Source organism: Callithrix jacchus, chromosome 2 (assembly GCF_049354715.1).
Source record: "Callithrix jacchus isolate 240 chromosome 2, calJac240_pri, whole genome shotgun sequence".
Classification (NCBI taxonomy): Eukaryota; Metazoa; Chordata; class Mammalia; order Primates; family Cebidae; genus Callithrix; species Callithrix jacchus.
The window spans coordinates 105,515,596-105,537,458 of NC_133503.1; the positions used below are offsets into that span (position 1 = coordinate 105,515,596).

Consider the following 21,863-nt stretch of genomic DNA (forward strand, 5'->3'; position numbering starts at 1 on the left):
GTTAGAACTACTTGCATGACGGCTGGACGTTACTCTTTCTTTCTGAAGTCTGCAGGTCTGTTTGACGGGCTCTCATCCTTCTATTCAACATTGTACTGCAACAGGAAAATAAAAGGTTCTGTGAAAAGTGAATGGCAAAATTGCATTTTTTTGCAGAAAAATCAATCATATATATAGAAAATTCATCTACCAAAAAGCCACCAGGAATTAAGTGTGTGCAGTAATTTATATTATTAAGATGCCAGTTCTACCTAAATTTATCTATAGATTTAATGGAATCAATCAAAATTCTAGAGGACATATACGGAGATTGATCAGTTCATGCCAAAATCTCTATAAAAAAGTCAAAGGCTATGTAATAGCTTACATTTTAGGAAGAAAGACAGTTGGGAATCTCATATCACCTAATGTAAAAGGCTCATATAAAGTTATAAAATCATAACAGTATGATACAATGTCAATAAAAACAACAGAAGGGATAGTCAAAAAGTAAACAGATACACAAATACGCATCATCAATTGATTTTTAACAAACATGTGAGAAACAGTTCATGGGTAAAATACATCATACAAACAAATGGTGCAGTAAAACTGGATGCCCATACAAAAAAAGAAGGAAGGGAAGGAAGGAAGGAGGGAGGGAAGGAGGGAGGGAGGGAGGGAGGGAGGGAGGGAGGGAGGGAGGGAGGGAGGGAGGGAGGGAGAGAGACTTCAGACAACACATATTTCATACTGTACACAAAAATGAAATGGATCATGTACACCACTGTGAAACTAAGAGTGTAAAATTTCTTGAAGAAAGCATAGGAAAAAATGTAATTAGGGAGTTTTTAAAGATATAGGAGGTATAATCTACTTCTGTAATAGATAAAAGAGCAAATTAAATATTGATCAAATTTTGTATTAAGAAATTATTTTAGGCCATGTGCAGTGGCTTATACCAATAATAATCTCAGCACTTTGGGATGCTAAGGTGGGATGATCACTTGATCCCAGGAACTTAAGACCAGCCTGAGAAGCATAGTGAGACCTCATCTCTACTAAAACATTTTAAATATTAGCTGGGTATTGTGGTGCTTGCCTATAGTCTCACCTACTGGGGAGGCTGAAGAGGGAGGATCACTTGAGCCCAGAAATTCAACCATACAGTGAATGAGCTATGATTTATGATCGTACCATTGCACTATAGCCTGGAAGACAGAGCAAGCCATGTCTCAAAAATGAAACAAAATAAGCACATATTTTAAATGACTTTGTTGATAAATACTAGTAACCATTTAAGTCAGATATTATACCAAATTTACATAAATTGTTCAAGAAATAGAGAAGAAAAATCTCTAATTCACTTTGTAGATCAGTATAACCCTGAAACTATAACCAAATCAGACCAATGTTCCTCATCAAAATAGAAATAATATTTCTTAACCAAAACATAGAAATAATGTTCCTCAACAAAAGAAGAGAACATTTAATCCAATAATATATTAAAAATACAATAAACTAGGTCCAAGAGAGATACATTCCAGGGATGAAAATTTTGTTTAACATTCAAATTCTACTTAATTTTCTATATTAATAGGATAAAGCAATAAAAAACATGGGGTTATCTCAAAAGATTCAAAGAAAAATAAAATTATTTACAATATCCAACACAAAATAATAAAAAAATCAATAAACTGTAATTGCAGGAAACTTTATCAATATAAAGTTTATAAAGGGTATATAAAATATATTAGTAATGGTGAAACAATGAATACTTTCCTATCAAGAACTGGAACAAGCCAGTGATGACTGGAGATAGTGCCTCAGACTCACCCAAAATGTAGTTCTGATAATGGGTTGGATACTGTACCAGATTTAGGACTTTTCTTAGAAAAGAGTAATGTAGACTCTGTCACCAGGTATACTTCTAATGATCTTGTCAGTGTTTTTCAACTCAATCAGAAATGACTAGGTTACAATGCAGGCACACCAGACACTTGAACTGCATGATCTGATACTCCCTATGGTGTTGGAGCTATCAATTGTAAACAATAATCTTGTGTAGCATTTGGGGAAAGTGACACTGGAAAAATCTCTACACACTTCTTTAGGTTTTTTAAGAAAGGCCATGACATTTACAGAGAAGAATTAAATGCCATTTGAAAACCAATTCCTGAATTTCTATTAGGCTCTGATAAAGATTCAATGCCTTAGTATTAGACACTAGTTGCCCATGTATCCGGGATTGCTCATTATGACCTTAGCACTCTCAGAACTTCAAGACTTAGTGCTCAGGGAATGTAAAAATAATGCCTTCTATGCTGGAAGGGACAAATCTGGGACTGAGTAAAAGTGAAACAAGGAGACCAAAGGAAGCTACCTGAGCAGGTATTCCAAATATTCATTCAAAGTTGTAACAGGGACATATACATCCATTGGAAACTTCTGTAAAGCCAGCTGAAGAAGAGAAACATCCTATTTTATGGTGTGTGGCTCTAGAGCAGAAGCAATTTAGAAAAGCAGTGGAGTGGGAACATTGCCCCAGAGGGCACGTCTTCTGGCAGTGGACTTGGTTGTTCACTTTGTGTGAAAAGAAATATAGTCCCAAATAAGAATACATGTGGACTAATTTACAGAAGCAAATGGCCTGGCCAGTTGTTGAGAGGACTGGAAAAGAAGCATCTGGAAAACCTGGGACAAGGAGGGTTACAGTATGAGCATATGTATGAAGTGTGAAGATGTTTGCATTACATGTAAATTTCTACCAAAAAGTAAGGTAGAGTCACACATACACACAAATAAGTGTACTTACCCAGTGATGTTAGTCAGACTTTGTCATTGGCAACCCCAGTGTGGAACAATAGTCTCATAAATGAAGGGGCTATAGCAGCAGAGAGGGAGGCTATGCATCAGTACTATAGCATGGACTCCCTTTTAGCAATCCTGACCCAGTTGGTGCAACTTCCGAGTAAAAATTCTGTGGCACCAAAAAAAAAATGACGTTAATTGGTTCTGTTCCTCAAGGAGACCAAGTGAAAACTTCTCAAATTGACTACATTGGAATCCTTTCACCTGGAAAGTTCTAACAGTTTGTTTCCACAGGAATAGATATATAATTAAGGGGTAGGTTTGTATTTCATGCCTGTAAGATCTTAATCAGCACTAGCGTCTGAGGGCTCACAAAGCCCTTTTTATGACTTTCTAACAGACAAGAGGACATATTTTACAGTAAAGGATGTTTGACAGTGGGTGTGGGGAAAAACCAATGGTCTAATAGAGTCCTTATTTAATCAATAAAACCCAAAAGAACCCATTTGTTGAATAAATAAGGGCTTTATTGGAACATTGGAATTGTCAGTTAAATGCAGAACTGAAGCACCAGTTCAATGGCATTACCTCACTAGATTGGGCACTATGAAGACATAGTGTATATACTGAATTAAAAATTTGTATATAAAATGGTGCCCTCTATCAGAAGATTACATAGGTTCAAGAACCAAAGAGTGGAAGTATGAATATTGCTGCTTATCATCACTTGCAGTGGTGCATTTTGAGAATTCGTATTTCCTCCATTTACAATTCTGGAGTCAGCAGGGATAAAAACTCTGTTTTTTAAAGGGGGCTTATTTCTTCTTAGTAATACAGGAAGGATCATACTGAATCACACTGGCCAATTATCACATAGATGTTTAGTGCTTCTTTGTCCACAAACCAATAGGCAAGAACCATAGTCAACATCATGGCGAGAGTTATACCCTTTGATACATACAGCATCTATTTTCATTGTGTCTTTAGATGAACAGAAGTGTGTGTGTGTGCATGTGCGTGTGTGTGTGTGTCCTTATGTATCAATAATGAAATTGCAAATAATCCAATTTAAAAAATACAAGCAAACAACCTGAACAACCCAATTAAGTAAAAAACCAAACTTGAAAATGTACTTTACAGATGAAGATTTGGGAATGGCCAATAAACCCGAAGAACAAGTCAGTATTATTAAATCACTAAATAATGTATATTAAGTAAAACTACTTTCTTTTGAAAATAGTTAACATTTTAAAAACTGGGAATACAAACTGCTGGATTTAATAAGAAACAACTTGAACTTTCATACATTGCCAGTGTGGCTGTAAAAAAGTACAACTATTTTGGAAATAAGTTTGAGTTTTTCAGACAAGATAAACATATACCTAACCTGGAACCCACAACTCCAATTCCAGGAAGTAATTCAAGAGGAAGGGGTGTGTGTATATATATATATCTTGAACAATAATGTGTGTAATAGCTTTACTCATTTTGAAACTAAGAACAACCCAAATGTTCATCTATACCAAAAAGGTAAAAATTCAATGAAATAATTCTCAGCACTAAAAAGGAATAAATTACTAATGCACACAAAATGAGTGAGTCTCAAAAACATTATGCTAATTGGAAGAAGTCAGACAGAGAATAGAACATATTATATTTTTCAGTTAGTATGATGTTCTAGAACAAGCAAGATTATGGATAGTAAATAAATCCCGAACTGTGGTTACCTGGAGATGAGTATAAACGGACTGGGAAGTGACCTAAGGGATCTTGCTGATGAAAATGTTCTATTCTTAGACAAATGTTTAGATTATATTAGTGTATGCAATTGTGAATACTCATGGAACTTTACTTTTAACATATTGACCTGTCACTTTAGGTAAATTATACATACTTCATTAAAAAATGTTGTCACTGAATATTATTTGCTGGATTATGTTAACGGCAGTAAAACTATACATTTCTGAAAAGTGAGTTAGGGCTTGTCTAATAGATTCATCCTCCTTCACAAAGCATATTTGAATATTGACTTTTTAAAATAAAATCTTAAAAGAATAATAATTCTTTCAAAAATAAACATGGAAGCAACAACACTTTAATAAGATTGAAATGTTTTTATTGAGTACAGATAAGTAATCATCTTGCCAAAATGCAAAGTTTCATATTTCCTTTTCAATGTCCCAGAAGGCCCTCCTTGTTTTAAATGTTTAATTGAGGTCACAAGGGAAATAATATTTTTCAGTGTAATTTGCAGAGGTGTTCCAATAAAAACCACAAGCTCTCTCAACATCAGTAAACTTAAAGGCTAATTTCTGATTTCTCATCAATAGCTTATGTACCAACAATGCTGCCCCCACCACCATTTAAAATAAATTTAGGCTAAGTGTGAGCATAAGAAAATAGTCATTATGACTTAATGATATCTCTATTTTTAATAAAACACTGAGGAACTCTAAAGACCATTTTTATTCCTTCGATATTTATTCATTTTCTGAAAATCTGTTCCTCCTACCTCCTATAAATTGCTATTTTTGATAAATGATTTTTCATTTTCTCCTGTCTTCAGAGATTTGTTCATACTCTTCTCTTTATTTACATGGTGCTTTGGAAAATGAAGAAACTTTTGTATTGCAAAAGGAATACTGTCTTGACATCTTTCACTGGAGCGGAAGCTGTTAAGATACTAATACATCTAGTATATGTTACAATACAAACAATAAAGAATGGAAGATTTCAAAATAATATCTCTATCACTCTTATTCCTATCATTTATCCTATCTGTCAGTGCTGACTACTAATAGTGCATCTTTCTAGATGGCATATGACAGACATTTTAGATAAATTGAGAGACTGACAAAACATTTAACAAGAATATTCAGCTAAGCCATTATTCTTAGAAAAGTAGTCATGGCATTGTCCATATGAAAGTTTAATAGATTTAAAAAAAAATCTCATGCGGAAGTAATGAAAAAAATAGCACTGTGTGTACCAAAAGATACAAGTTAAAAATCTGGATGATTTCTTTTAAAAATAGGACAGAGAAGAAAATTCCGCTATTTTATGCTCAGTTACTTTGCTTTTTAAATGCAGATGTTACATCAACATGGTGACACAAAGCAAAATGTATCACTTAACAGTCAGAAAATATACAAGCTCAAGTACAGCATGAAGTAGTCTCTAACAGCTTACATAAAAATTTTGTGGAGAGTCAAACTTGCCTGTCTATGTATTTAAAACAGGATGGTTTACTAATTCAGTCCTTTGAGTTATGCTGTATCTTAAAAAGACTATTTGGAGTTATTATGAGAATATATTCAGCAAATAAAAACTGCTTTTAAACATATATTTACTAAATTCATAGGGAAATTATGTGAATATAATTTTCATTCACATGATATGCAAATAAATCATTGTGTAACAAACATACTAAATTTTTAGAAAGATCATGTTTTATGTGCATCATAAATTCATAAATGTTAGCTTGCACACTCTAGTGAAACCTCCAGGTAGGAAAGTGTATAAACTCATGAGTTGTACATCATCTACTCAACATTAATTTTATCAAATGACTATAATGGAGAACTAAGAGAAAAAATACAGCACTAATGGTAGCCATAAAAATGACTGGTTTCCAATCCTGGGAAATTTATGGCATGCTTTATATATGATGTGAAAGTGAGGGCATGAACCCTAAGAGCATACATAACTAGAATACAGGATCTCAATCAAGTATACACAGTCTTTCAGAAAGATGCCTCATTTGTCCACTCACAAAAAAAGCTTATCTTGAATAAAGCACATACATTGTAACAGTATTAGGCAATGGAGTTGGTTAAACATTATATTGTAATTTATTTTAGTAAGTAAAAATTTTAAATTCAAGATAAATATAAAATAGGCAAGATACTTCAGGAATAAAAAGGGGAAAGTAATTAAATGAGTCTGAGGAGAATCAGGAAAAAAAAATCGAGATGTTAGGGATACCCACCTTACTTTATTATTCCTAGGAGAGTATACATAGAATATCCTTAAGTCAATCAACTGGTCAAACACTAAACTTAGCAGTTATTATGCAGATATATACTTGTCAGTCAGAAAGATGCATAAAATAACATTATAAAGCAATCTAACAATAATCAACAAGCCTAGGATGACAGAAACAAAAATAGTTTTTAAAACTTATTAAAACTTATTAATAGTAGTATATAAGAAATAACTAGACTGAAGCTTCATACTGCTTCTGGGGCTAATCCTGTAACAGAATAACAATGCAAAATACATTATATGGCAAGTGAGTTAAACTTTGCTAAAACCTTACTGCTGTAAGTCATCACTTAAAATCATTGATAGGTTCTTAGAAACATCAACTTCAAGCAAAATAAAATACAGGGAAACCATTTCACTGTAGGCTAAGTGATATAAACAAGAGTTAAGTTCCTACTACAGTACAATTCTGGTCACAGAAGCATCACCAGTGATCTAAATAAAGACCTAAAGCACTTTCATGTAAAACATTAAAGTAAGTGTGAGCTATACATACATTTAAGAAAGATTAATAAAAACAAGAAAATTATTTACTCAGTATTTTTGGAATCAGTGAAAGATTTCACACTTGTTTTAACTGGGACCAGTCAGACATGTGCACAGCTTATACACAACCTAATGGATGAGTCTTTGGGACGTTTAAGGAAACCAGGGTACCCGGAATAAACTCGTGCAGACATAAAGAAAACATGCAAACTCCATGCAGACAGTAGCGTCAGCCAATAACTGACTTCTTTTCCTCATCAAAATATAATTAAATGACAATGAAAAAAAAGTATTCGAAGACCTGCTGTATCTATAACTATGCTGTAAAGACATTGAATCATATCATCTCTGCATTGTCTTTTTGCCCTAAAAAATACCTGACCTACAAGCAACATATTTAGACACAGAAAAGCCATCCTGCTCTACAGAGAACAGAAGAGGGAAACTAATGCTTTTCCATTTGTTGTATCAAGAACCAATGTATCTATATACTAAAATTTCTAATTTGTTGAGGGGATTGAAATGACCAGTGCTAAAGATATTTGGTTAAGAAAATAGCCTTTTGGTGTGATTTTATGAGCAATTTTGTAGCAAATTAGAAGAACCACATGGTTCAGCCTTGAAAAGAGTAATGGAGAGCCATACTTATTGTAGAAAAAATTATAAATTGGTTGATTTGGATAGAACATCCAGAAAGTGGATGAAGCAAATGCTATTATTCTTGCTGAATTATAAAATATAAAGTATAAAAAAAGATGAAAAAAGAGTAATTAGAGGTGAAAAGCAAAGAAAGAAAAGCTCTATTAAGATGAAAATAAAACATCACAAGCTTCTGTGAAGCTATCTCCCAAAATGTAGCCTAACATCTGGAACACTATTCACTACAACAAATACCTTAGAAAATATATCTAGCCACTTAGTATTTACACCAAATTAGTAGAAACTTGACCCAATTTTCAGTTTTGATATATTTAGGTTTTGAATATTTTTTTTCTTTCAAGCAATAAAACAATCACTAGAGAGGATGTAGCAATTTTAAAGCTTCTCAGCAAAGGTCATGTCATTTTTCATTTATTCTATCAAGATCACTAACCTGTTATGCATTTAACTACCTTGCATTAAAGATAACATTTGCATATTGCAATCTTACAATATATTACCTCTACCTTCATCCCCCAAAATGGTAAGACCATGAGTCAATAAAATGGTTTCTTTCAAGGAAGAACATCCTTCTTTTGAAATTAAGAGATATATGCATATTTGATTATGAAAAAGAGGCCTCTAGTAGAAAACTTGAAAGAACTGAGACTGGACGAACTGTTCTTCATCAGGAATTTGAAAATAAAGGAAAAACTGATATGGAAGGAAATCTAGAAACATGGGAGGACAGGAATCCAAATGAAAAACAGACCACATTCCCTCATGATCACAGGGTCAAAGGATATTCTTTGGAGCTATATCTACTCCTCTTCTCATGGTGCCTGCTTTTTTGTGCTACTCCAATTACTTGAAATAATTCTAAAAACAAAAGTGCCATAATCATAGTATCTAAGAGTAAGAAAGGGACTCCAAAGGTAGGAGACAGTAAGCATACAGGGAAATTGATATTCAGTTGAAGAAGGACAACAGAACTAGAGATGATTAAGCAGAAGCCCCCAAGTTTCTCAAGAAAGAGGAGAAAGATTTTTCTTTATCTTTGAAAACAAATTGGGTTTGTATCAGTTGTTCATTGCTGTGTCACAACTTACTATAAATTTAGAAGCTCAAGAACAACACAAATGTATTAATATTTCACGATTTCTCTGTCAGCAATCTGGAATAGCATGGTTGCTCTGATTATGATTTCACAAGTTTGAAATCAAGGTGTCAGCCAGAGCTGCTATCTCATCTGAGACTTCATTGTCTTCAAAGCTCATTCAGGTCATGGCAGAATTCAGTTCCTTGTGGCTATAGGACTAACCTCACTCTTTTCTTGTGTGGCTATTGACTATAGACCATTTTCAACTCCTATAGCCTGCGTCTTGTTGCTCTGAGTCACTGATTTTCTCTCAGTCTGCTGTGTAGGCCCAGTTTTGAAAGCCTCATGAGATTAAGTCAGCTCACCCAGATAATCTTCTTTTCTTAAAACCAACTGTGCCATATAACATAATCTAATCATCAGAGTGAAATCTCATTATATTCACTGGTCTTGTCCACTTTAAAGGAAAAGGAATTATACATGGCATGAACACCAGGGGTGGAAAATTTTTAGTGCATCTTCAAATTTTCTTACCACAGGTTCTCAATCCAATTTTTGTTTTAGTTTTTACATATCTGGATGACCCCAGGAAATTGCAATACTTGGGATTAGCCAGGGGTTGAGACCTCTATTATGTATAAGTAAAGAAATTTATTAAATTTTTCTAACACAGTATTTCCATAATGATTCAAATATTTTGGCTTCCATTTTTTTATTATATTAATAGATAACTCAAACTTGAAATTTATTTTAAAGAAAAGTATTCAATATGTATTATGGTTTTTCAAGCACAGAATTTTGAAAAACAAGTTTTTGTGTGACTTTTAACATAATTTTTAATTTCCTTAAAAAAGATAGATATGAAAGAATACCCTCAATTTTCTAAGAAGCAAGAGTGACACAAACTTATGGCAAAGAATTGGAGTTGTGGGAACACCTTGATCTTAGAATTCAAATTTCATTTCTAAACAATAAAATTTAAATTTTACACAATCGTCATATGCCTCAAAATTTTTTTGCCTCTTCTAAAACAAAGAAGTAAAAAAAAAATTGTAGTACATTAGCTATATAATAACAGACAGCAGCCCAAACTTAGTTAAGCAGTTTTACTGAATGCTGCTCTAGAACTCTTTTATGAAAGTCATTCTTGGCTCATTAGTAGCTAAGTCATTATTTTTTTTCTCACTCTTTTAAGGGCTCTCTCTGTCTCTGCATATATGTATACATACATATATACATACACACATACATATACGTGATTATAGCCAGATTTTATTTTCTTGTTTCTATTAACTACCCTTTGAACTTATAAATTATCCTACTTATTTCCACAGTGATTACATCATTTAATTTCATGTAAATAGATATAGTCAAAAGAAATCATTATAAGGTAGATAGAATACATCCTCAATGAATATTTCTTTTTTATTCCAAAGGGACTTGGTTCTATTATTTCTTACAATTACATGTATTATGCTATGTATCAGTAATAATAGTCTGTAAAATTTATGATGTTCTTACTTTGTATGTTTTCTGTAATGAACACATAAAGATTTATAATGAGAAAAATGTTATTTTGTTGATGTAATGTTTGAGTACCAGTTCTTAGAATTTTTTTTTTTTTTTTTTGAGATGGAGTCTTGCTCTGTAGCCCAGGCTGGTGTGCAATGGCTCAATCTCAGCTCACTGCAACCTCCACCTCCCTGGTCCCGGTTCAAGCAATTCTCCTTCCTCAGCCTCCCAGGTAGCTGGGATTATAGGCACAAGCCACCATGCCAAGCTAATTTTTGTAATTTTTAGTAGAGACGGGGTTTCACCATATTGGCCAGTCTGGTATTGAACTCCTGACCTCATGATCCGCCCGCCTTGGCCCAGTTCTTAGAATTTAAACAGTAGTATTCTATGTTCTACAAAGCCAGAAGTTAGATGACTGGAATTTACACATTGTGTATTTTGGATTGTTAGAGAGAATGTGCTAAAGGAGTCCTTGATAGTCTAGCTAGCCCATAATCTAAAATCATTTTTGGCTCTAAAAATTTTTTACAAAATGATTTATTCAAAAATTGATGCCTATGGTACACAAAGAGTATTTGTAAAGTCATAGTCAATAATGTTTCAAAAGATTAAATTATGGTCTGTACACCTTGAACCCATGTGGGTTGTTAAACATCTTTCTTGGAAAGTAAACACCCATGCTTGATGGAAGCTTCTAACATTAAAACCAGATGAAAAACAGGCTTTTATCCTATTCTTTTTTCAAAGCAGTATTTATGAGTACTTTTTTGACAAACTAGGTATTTCATAAATACCTCAAAGTAGCATTTTATAGGTTTCCAGCAAGCTTCTTGAGAAAATGTTTTAAACTTTTGACCCAACAAATGTTTCTAGACTGAAAACATCTTACCATCTTTTCTCACTTACTGTTGAGGTAGTGATGGGCAAGGTGGCTGCCAGGGGAGAACTAAGCCTTTTTTGAATTAAACAAAGAGATTCCTGAGAGATAAGGAACTACATAATCAAAGCCAAAGGTAGAGGCTATCCCTTCTGCCTTGGGGAAGAACTAAATGATTTCTAAGAAATTGAATCCCAAAAATGACACCATTCAGGAACATCTGTGAACTTGACAAAAGTGAGGTGCACCTCTCTTAATTTAGATATTGAAAGGGGAAGTGTGAAGATGGTAACTCAATGTCTAGGAAAGAATAGAATCAACAATTCTGACTCTCAGAGTAATCTTTTCAAAGTATCACACACAGAATCTCTTCAAGTTAACAAACAAACAAACAAACAAAACTATGTTTATTAGTGGTACATCAATATCTAGGAAAGAATAGAATGAACAATTCTGGCTCTCAGTGTAATCTTTTCAGAGTACAACACCCAGAATCTCTTCAAGTTAAAAAAACAAACAAACCAACAAAACTATATTAAGATTCCACTTATTATAAAAGTGTTTTTTTCTCATGTCTGAAAAATACAGGTTGTCATTGACCTGTGGTTCTTTTAAAACAGTATTTGAGATTTATTTAAATAACATAAATGCTCATATCCCCATTTCTAGTAGAAAGCTAAAATACTTAGCTTTAGCGTTTTATTTCACTACAGAAATCTTTTAAGATTTCTAATTGTTGTTATTCACAGCATCATCTGGTAAGCTGAATAGATTTTTTAGATTACAGCCTCACAGATTACAATATAAAGGCCAAATCTAGTCATATGTTTTTCATGTAAAGTTTTATTGGAACACAGTCATACCCATTCTTTTACCATTGCCTCCATATGCTTTTCCTCTGTAAACACAGAGTTGAGCAGATGTTTCAGCGACAGTATTGCCCACAAAGGTCTAAACTATGTATTATTTGGACGTTTGCAGGACAAGATTGCTGACCCTTGGATCTTTTAGATAATCAAAGCTATTTTCAAATAAATATGACTAGTAGTTCAAGTGTTGATAATTGGAAAAAAGATGTAGTAAAGAAAAATTTAAATAACAACTTTTAGTTTTATCATGTGATGCTCAAAGATTGCCTAACCAAAGAGAACATTTTGTAGTGCCTTCACAATATTAACAAACTGCTGTCTTAGGTACAATAAGCAGCTGATTTATTGAAAGTGACTTGTGCAGTCAATATCTGGAATGAAACAGCCAGTTTCATCTTGTCCAATTTTTACATTACTCTTCATTTTCCTTGAGAACTACATAGCTGAAACACTTTTAGTAAAGCACTTCCTTGTAAAATGATCAGTTGTATCTGTCACCAGGAAGAAATGCATTTTCCTGCTTTATTACAGCCATCTGCATCCTTCATTTTCTTTTAATTCAGTCACTGGAGCCCTAATGATCGCAGCCATTTCAGGAGATGCCATCAATTACAGCGAGGAGCTCATTCAGAAGTGAAAGATGAGTTCCATTCTCTGTTACTTAGAGGTCAGTGATCATTCCCCAACCTCTTTGTAGTGAACAAATAGTACAGTAACTTTCACAGGCTCCCTTCATTTTTCTCAAGTCTGCTTCTTTATGACTTTTTGTAGACCTTGGTTATAATAACTTCATATGTTTGAGGCTGGCAGCCCTAAGACAATCCTGACCCAATCATTTTCCTTGCATCCACCACGATAAATTCAATCATATATAAGTCTGGCTTTCAGGAAGGATGTTTTAAAGAACAGGTATAGTTAAGGTGGCATGAAAAAATTTTCAAGGCAAACATAATTTGTAAAATTTACATTCAGATATTTTCAAAGTAGTAATTGTTTTTCATCAACTAGGTTTATATTGCTTTCTATAATGATGTTGAAGGATTTAGTATACTTATAGAATATTCAGACACTAATTTTACATACCCTAACTAAAACACTGTTAATAATTAGGAATACAAATTGATTGTCATTGTTTTGTTTGGTGGCAAAAGGATTTATATGACTAATACAAAACCAGCAAACAGGTGTTTGTAGCAGTTTTATGCAAAGTCACTAAAACAAGTAACAATGAAGATACCTTTCAATAGGTAAATAGATGAACAAACTGTGATATATTCAATTAACAGAATATTATTCAGCAATATTTGAAGATAGTGAGCTAGTAAGCCATAAAAATACATGAAGAAATTTTAAAGGCATATTACTAAGTAAAAGAGCCATTTAAAATGCTACATACTCTATCATACCAATTACATGATATTCTGAAAAATAAAAAACTAAGGAGATGCTTAAATAATCAGTGGTTGCCAAGGAATTGAGGGGGGGGGAAGATTGTTAAGTAGGTGAAGCAGGGGGGATTTTAAGGTGGTAAAATTATTATTTGTGATACTGTGTTAGGGAATATATGACACTATTCTTATTGTCAAAACCTATAGAACTATATAGCATGATGTACCCAAATTAGGAAAATATAATCATTTAGTAAGTTGGAGGATTCCAGATTGGAATGGAAAATTTGACAAAATATAAATATACAATAAATGCATAAAATTACCTTACTGACGAGGGTTGGGAAAATCGTGCTTACTTATATAACTTTGGAAATAGTCTATAAAAATAAAGACAAAAGAAACTGTAACTAAGAACTATACTTCAGTTGATAAAATTGTTTCCCTTAAGGAAATATGATAATAATTCTTATATTTTTATATGAGTATACTAGATGAGAACAATTAAGTAAATGGATGGTGCATAGTGGGGCTAGGTTTCACACTTAATATAGATCTATATATATAGCTTGTGTGTGTGAGTATGCATATGTGTGTATATATATATTGTGTTTATGTATACACAGTGTATACATAAATGTGTGTGTATATATATATATATTTTTTTTTTCTTGCTCTGTCAGCTGAAAGGGCCTTGAAGTAATAATAACTAAGAAAACTAAGATGATTCACAAGAGAATTACAAAACGCAAAAACTAAGGAAGAGTCAAGTAACTCATCCTAGATAGAAATCTTAAAACAGTTATGTAAAAATGGGATAAATTGGCCAGGCACAGTGGGTAATACCTGTATTCCCAGCACTTTGGGAAGCCTAAGTGTGTGGATCACTTGAGGCCAGGAGTTCGAGAGCGGCCTGGTCAAAATGATGAAATCCCATCTCTACCAAAAATACAAAAATTAGCTAGGTGTGGTGGCACGTCTGTAGTCTCTGCTACTCAGGAGGTTGAAGCAAAATAATCACTTAAACTGAGGAGGCAGAAGTTGCATTGAGCCGAGATCGCACCACTGCACTCCAGCCTGAGTGACAGAGCGAGACTCTGTCTCAGGAAAAAGAAGGAATAAATGAAGTGAAAACTGAGACATTGGTAGGGTACACTCTCTTTTGTTTTGGATTCTAATGAGAAACTCATTGCAATTCTTATCCTTCATCCTATAAAGTGTTTTTCTTTACCCTGTATAGATAAGATGTTTTTATCTCTGATTTCCTTCAATACTTTGTCTTTGATTTTCTGCATTATAGATATTTTGATATTTGTCCTGCTTCATGTTCTCTGGACCTCCTGGATCTGTGGTTCAATGTCATTAATTTTAATAACAATTCTAGGCCATTATTACTTCAAATATTTATTTTGTTTCTCTTTTCCTAATTTTCCTACATGCATATATTACAGTTCTTGTAATTGTTCCCACAGTTCTTGAATACTGTTAATTTCTCCTACAGTGTTCTTTATTTCTAGCATTTCCTTTTGACTCTTAGGGTTTCTATCTCTTTGCTTACATTACCCATCTGTTCTGGCATGTGATTCTTTTCTTTTTTCATTTAAACCCTTAAAATAGGGGCCGGGTGCGGTGGCTCAAGCCTGTAATTCCAGCACTTTGGGAGGCTGAGGCACGTGGATCACGAGGTCAAGAGATCGAGACCATCCTGGTCAAAATGGTGAAACCCCGTCTCTACCAAAAATACAAAAAATTAGCTGGGCATGGTGGCTCGTGCCTGTAATCCCAGCTACTCAGGAGGCTGAGGCAGGAAAATTGCCTGAACCCAGGAGGTGGAGGTTGCAGTGAGCCGAGATAGCGCCATTGCACTCCAGCCTGGGTAACAAGAGCCAAACTCCGTCTCGGAAAAAAAAAAAAAAAAAAACCCTTAAAATATTAATCATAATTATTTTGAATAGTTAGGCTGACTACTCTAAAATCTCTGCCGTTTTTGAATCTGGCTCTGATGTTTGTCCTTTCTCTTAAACCTGTGCTTTCTGTGTCTTAGTATGCTTTGTGATTTTTGTTGTTGTTATTGAAAGCAGGACACAATGTCCTGGGTAAAAGGAACTAAGGGGAACAGGCCCTTAGTGTGAGGTTTTAGGTTTTTCTGCCTAGGAGTTAGGCTGTGTTTACTGTTTTCTGTAGCTACACGTATCAGAGGCTAAAATTTTCTCTGATATCCTTGTTTTTGTTTCCCTTTTTTTTTCCTTTCAGTTTCCAAAGAAATTTCTTAAGTAACTTAAGACTTGCTTTTTTTAATTGTAACCTATTATTATATAGAAGCCTATTGAAGTGGTTGTAAAGTATGGGGTGAGGGGTAAGTATTCAACAGTTCTGTGATTAGAATCAGTCTTTCAGTAAGAGTATGTATTCATGAGTGCTCAGTTATTTAGCTGTATTTTGTTTACTCTGTAGGTGGGACAGGAAGACTAGAGATGGATGGAGATGGGTTTCTTTGTTTACATGCTTGCTTAGGGTGGAACTGCAGTTGAACATTTTCCTTTCCCCAAGTTGTTTAGGCTTGGAAAAACACTACTCAATTTTTGTTTGATAAAATCCTTTTCTTTGAGTGCAGGCTTTGTTAAGGAAAAGAGAAACTCTGAGTTTATTTTAAAATGGCTGCTTTTTCCTTCACAGTGCAAGACACATGGTATTGGGACTTTTTATCTGCTCTTTACTGAGTCAACCTGGTAGAGCTTTTGGAGGCAAAACATACACAAATGTGGTTACCTTCCTAAGATGGGCTCCACCAAAATTTTAAGACTCATTTTGTGTAAACCAAAAATATATGACATAGGTCTCAATCTAGAAAGTTTATTTTGCCAAGTGACACAGCCTCAGAATGGCCTAACAACGTGTGCCCAAGGTGGTTGGGGTATAGTTTGGTTTTTACAGATTTTAGGGAGATATGGAACATCAATCAATACATGTAAGATGTACCTTGCATGTATGGTACATTTTTCTGGTTTGGTCCAGAAAGTAGGCCAACTGGAAGCACAGCCTTTCAGGTTACAGGTAGATTTAAATATTTTCTGATTGGCAATTGATGGAAGAGTTATTATGAATAGAAAGAAATGTCTGGGTTACAATAAGGGATTGAAGGAATTGTAGAGACCAAAGTTTTATCATGCAGATGAAGCCTCCAGTTAGCAGGCTTAAGAGTGAAGAGATTGTAAATGTTCCTTATCAGACTTAAAGAGCCTGTTCTATCAGTAATTCCAAAAGGGAGGAGGGTATAATGGGGCATCTCCAGCTCTCCTTTCCCATCATGGCCTGAACTAATTTTTCAGGTTAACTTTGGAATGCCCTTGGCTAAAAGGAGCACTTAGAATTTTATTTTTGGTTTACAACATATATGGAACCTCCAGCAGTACATTAATTACAGTTCCTTTTCTTTTTCTTTTTTTTTCCCTCCTATCCTGATCTGGTGCTGACTGTGGTTTCTCTTCCTGGACTTTTGCTCTAATGAAATATGATTCTCTATAGCTACCTGCCCCCCAGTTTTGGTGGGGATGGGCAGCAGTTTGCTCTGTGACCTCAATTCTCTGATGAATCTAAGTAGAGTTGCTGATTTTAATGTGTTCTCCTTTTTTCCTTGCATCAAGGACATGTTTGATGACTTCCAAGTTTCTGACATGTTGGACCCTAAATTCACTTTAGTGAATTCATCATGAGGAAATAATTAAGTATAGTTACATATAAACAAAATATTGTCAATCACAGTTTTAAAAATGATAAAATGTAGATAACACATTAATGTTATAATGCATATTTATATTTTGAAATAAGTGAGAAACTGCAGTTATAATTAAGTGAAAAGTGGCAATTACAAAAGTGTAGTCACATTATTCTAAATGTTTTTGAAAAATGTGTGTATATTAATATCAAAACCAAAATAGAAGTTATCACTTGTTAGGATAACAGTAAGTTACATTTTTATCTTAATTTCCTTATATCTGTACCAAACATAGATTATATGAGTAAAAATAAATAAAATTGTCAAATATATTTTAATAAGATTTGTTTAGAAAGAAAGCTATTAAGTACTGACTGCTTTGCATATGTGACAACTTGAGCTAGACAATACTGAAAGGAAACAAGAGTATACATGTCCTCATGCATCTCCTTATCTTCTGAAAAATAGAGATAAACTGAATATTAATGAAATAATGAACAAAAGAGAAAAATTATCTCTCTTTTATGCATATTGGAGAGGCACATATTATACTAAGGTATTTTTTGTCTACTTTAGAAAGTTAACTCACAGAACTGACGTAGTCTAAGGTTTGAGCATTTATTTTCTCCGATTTGTATATGTGGAGAGAAAAGAAGTGCATGTGAGTAGATGTGTATGGTTACCTTGTTTGTTATCATGCTGTTACTTGTTTGCCAACATTTTCCTAAAATATTGATGAAAAAATTAAGGTAAGTCATTATATTATCAATCAATCATAGAATGCTGACTACATCCTGTTGTATCATTAAATCTGTTAAATTGCTGAGTCAGTAATAGTTAAAGACCTTAACATATTTATGGAGAAAACTAATCTATAGGTTAACAGAGGCATATTTTTATTTTGATATGGTAAAATTTATAAATAATAGAATTATTTTTATTAGTTTTTTTGGTTTGTTTTTACCCATTTTCTTCACATTATTCTGCCCTCTCCAACCATTTCAAACTTTATATGAGTCCTAAATAAAGAAATCAGAACCTATCTCTAAAATATGCTGCAGTTTACATAAATTTACATAAATTCTCACAGACAAATTGATAAAATAGCTCCGGAATACCAAATATCATACCATAACCGTAAAACAGCTGACTTTTATTTAGATTGAATTTTCCCAAATTACAGAAAGGATAATCATACTTTTAAAACAATTAAGTTGCAACTTTTTTTAAAATGTTTAGCTACAGATATATTAAAAATGGTATTCATTTTAAAAGAGGAAAAAAAATAACTTTGGCTATATCAATTTGTCCTCCATGGATTTTCCTCTATTGACAATTAATGGTAATTTTTTACAATCTTTAAAATTAATAATTTATTTCATATTATTAGTTACTAATTTACTGTAAAATTTTATATGAGCTATAGAAATATATAGGAATAATAAGAACTGTAAAAAATAGTGACTGCATTTTAGCATTGGGTTTTAAAAAAAGCAACAAATTTTATTTTTGGTTCAGACAATGAGTCCCCAGATATTCTGCTACTTCCAGAGTGATTGCTAGTAAAAAAATAAATTGGGTTAGAACTCCAGCTGACTAAGTACTATATTCAGCACTTTCAGGGTACAGGCTACATCCATAATAAATGACTTTAATTTAAATGTGATTTCTAACAAAAATCATTTAACCATTCTGACCTGATAAATAGTAGTTCCTTAGGAAAACAATTATTTCTAATAATTCAAAACTTTGAATCTGTTAGCATGTACTTTATTCCCAGCACAATACGATATGAAACATTTAAATTGGGCAAAGTCAGAGATATAAGATTCTGTCTCTCTTTCTCTCTCTCTCTCTCTCTCTCTCTTTCTCTCTCTGCCCCCCACTCCTTCTCCCTCCCTCCCCTCCATTCTCCCCTCTTTCTTTTTTCTTCCCTCTCTCCATTTCACAAGTTTTGAATGATTAGTGTGAATGTTGGCAAACCAAGATAGATATTTTGGGATGTAAATGTAAATTCTCATTAACTCTTTTAAAAATTCTTGTCAACTAAAGGCTCCAAAATATAAAGGGGATTAACTGATACATCCTGCCGTCTGGGAGAACATGGTTCAAAAGGGAACATAATGATGCTTATTAATAAGTCTTACATGAGACAGACAATTATTTCAGCTCCAAGAAGGGTATATGTTTTAGAAAGCGGGATTCAGAGGAGTAAGGAAGTTTGCTTAGTTGATGGGATTAGAGAAAAATACGTTGAACATACGATGGTTAAATTAGTTTTCTAAGGTTACTGAAGAAAGAATGTCTTGAGAGTGATTGTAGCCTGAACATGGAAACATGACTGTGACCTTAGGGCACAAAGAGGAAATATAATTTAATTTGTGTGTGACTACTTCCACAAAACAACGGGTCAATAAAATTAGAAAATAGCTCATCCTCTGATTAAATACATTGGCTACATCACCTTTTCAAAGTATGTTTCATCAAAAAAAGTCCAAATAAATCTTCCTACTTTCTTGATGTTTTTAATGTTATTGCTTTCTTGCCACCTTGCATAAGTCTATAAATACTATCATCCCAAATTCCTGCAAACACAAAATTTCTACAGAAACTTAATAGTGTACTACTTTTGTATGAAGAAAAAAACAAAAAAAATTGTAATGACCAAAATGGATTTATATTATTTCTATCTACTTAATTATTTAAATTTTAAACAACTACAGATTTACAGAAAATATAGTTGATAATTATTTAAAATTTGAAGTTAAAATAATTCCCAATAAATATCTACTTGAGGACTGGGTCCTCAACCTACACATTTCTAAATAAGAGATCTGTGGATTCCAATACCTCATGATCTTAAAAGTGGCTATAAAGAGCACTGTACCATTTTATGGCATCATTGGAATCCTCTTTAATTTGTCTCCTGGCTATAGAGTTTTCATTTATTTATTTATTCTTTTATTGCAATATAGCAGAAGTCTATGAGTAGCAATCTGGATGGAAAAAAAGGCTACAGAAATTTCCCTGAGGTTGCATATTCAAACCAATCTCAAATTTTTTGTATATAATATGTTTATTTGGAGCAGCCTAGGGCATTGATGCAGTTTAATCAGGAATACAAACCTATTTAGGTGAGCACTTTGAAATGCCATTGTCCATTCATTCAACTCATATTCAGTGAATGCTAACTGTGATCCAGGGACGACGATAGTACACTGAAGATGCAATAACAGATACAAAAGTTACAGTCTACTATGTCCCAATGAGACATGGATGGAAGGGAGGACATTCAATAAGAATAAATTGGACTTTTAAATGAAAATAATATAATGACACAAAAATACAATATTGGAACACAGATACAAAAATATTTTATGAACCCCAGGCCCTACAGAATTGGGTATGCCTGCCTAACACTATCATTCCCTTTTCAACTAGATCAAAATTATATATTCCTAGAGTTGGAAAGTTACTCGAGGATCAAAAGAATTACTAGTCAGTGAGAGGAGAGAATTTTATATCATCTGAACATTAAATAATAATCTCTGAGCTCTCAGCTGGAAATAGCTTATAGTTCCAGCATACACACTGGTGACTGGCAATCACAACTAAATCCTAGAAAGTACTTATTTGCTATCTTCCCCAAATAAATAGAAAAATTTAGAGTTCAAAATTTTCGAGGTGTTGGTCTATATTTTAAAAAGCTGATAAATGTGTCAAATTATAAAATAGTTCTACTGTAAGTGTTAATTAGATCCTGACAATATATTCGTATTTGTGGAGAAATGACAATATACCTGTAGATGTGTATCACATTGTGACATGTATAAGGTCTTTCAAACATACATCACATAGTTAATCTCCATAAATATTTATTACATGGGCAAGGCAGACAATTTAAAAAATATATACTTAGATTAAATGTCTTTTAATTTCTTTTTTCTATTTTTCTTTCTAATTTTTGCTTCAAATTTCTTATGGCTAATTAATTACTCCCTGGCCAGCATAGTGCGTTCACTGACCCATTCTGATAATATTATTTACTGGTTAAATGGATGCAGTAAAATTATAAACTTAAAACTAAGGGTGACATTGAATCAAAATATTCATTGTAATGAGTTGGCTGAGGTGGCTATTACACATTTAATAGGACAATAGATTATACTGGATGTAGATTAAGTTCTTACACCAAACACAGGCATACACCTGCTTTTATATTTGAAGAGGGAATCCTCTCTGGAAAATAGAGCAACTACTTAAAGGAGGTTGGAGGACCAAGATTTCTAAGAAGCAGGAGGTGGGTGTTGTAATTCAAATTACATGCTAATTCTCATTGATCAGCCAATTTAAATGGTAATGAGGCATAGATAGTTCTTCTGGTCCATGTGTTGGAAACTCTGTGCAGGGGGTGTCTGTAAGCAAGAAAAAATATTGCTCC

The 21,863-nt window shown here is 33.3% G+C and overlaps 1 long non-coding RNA gene across 4 annotated transcripts in view; it reads left to right on the forward strand.

Annotated features, from left to right (window-relative positions):
- The first annotated feature begins 1,962 nt into the window (after window positions 1-1,962).
- Window positions 1,963-21,863, forward strand: part of LOC144581504 (uncharacterized) — a 148,677-nt gene continuing 128,776 nt past the window's right edge. For all 4 annotated transcript variants that reach the window (XR_013532391.1, XR_013532392.1, XR_013532389.1 and 1 more), the window contains exons 1-2: window positions 1,963-2,467; window positions 12,883-12,986. This is a non-coding gene — a long non-coding RNA (uncharacterized LOC144581504). The remainder of the gene's footprint in view (window positions 2,468-12,882; window positions 12,987-21,863) is intronic.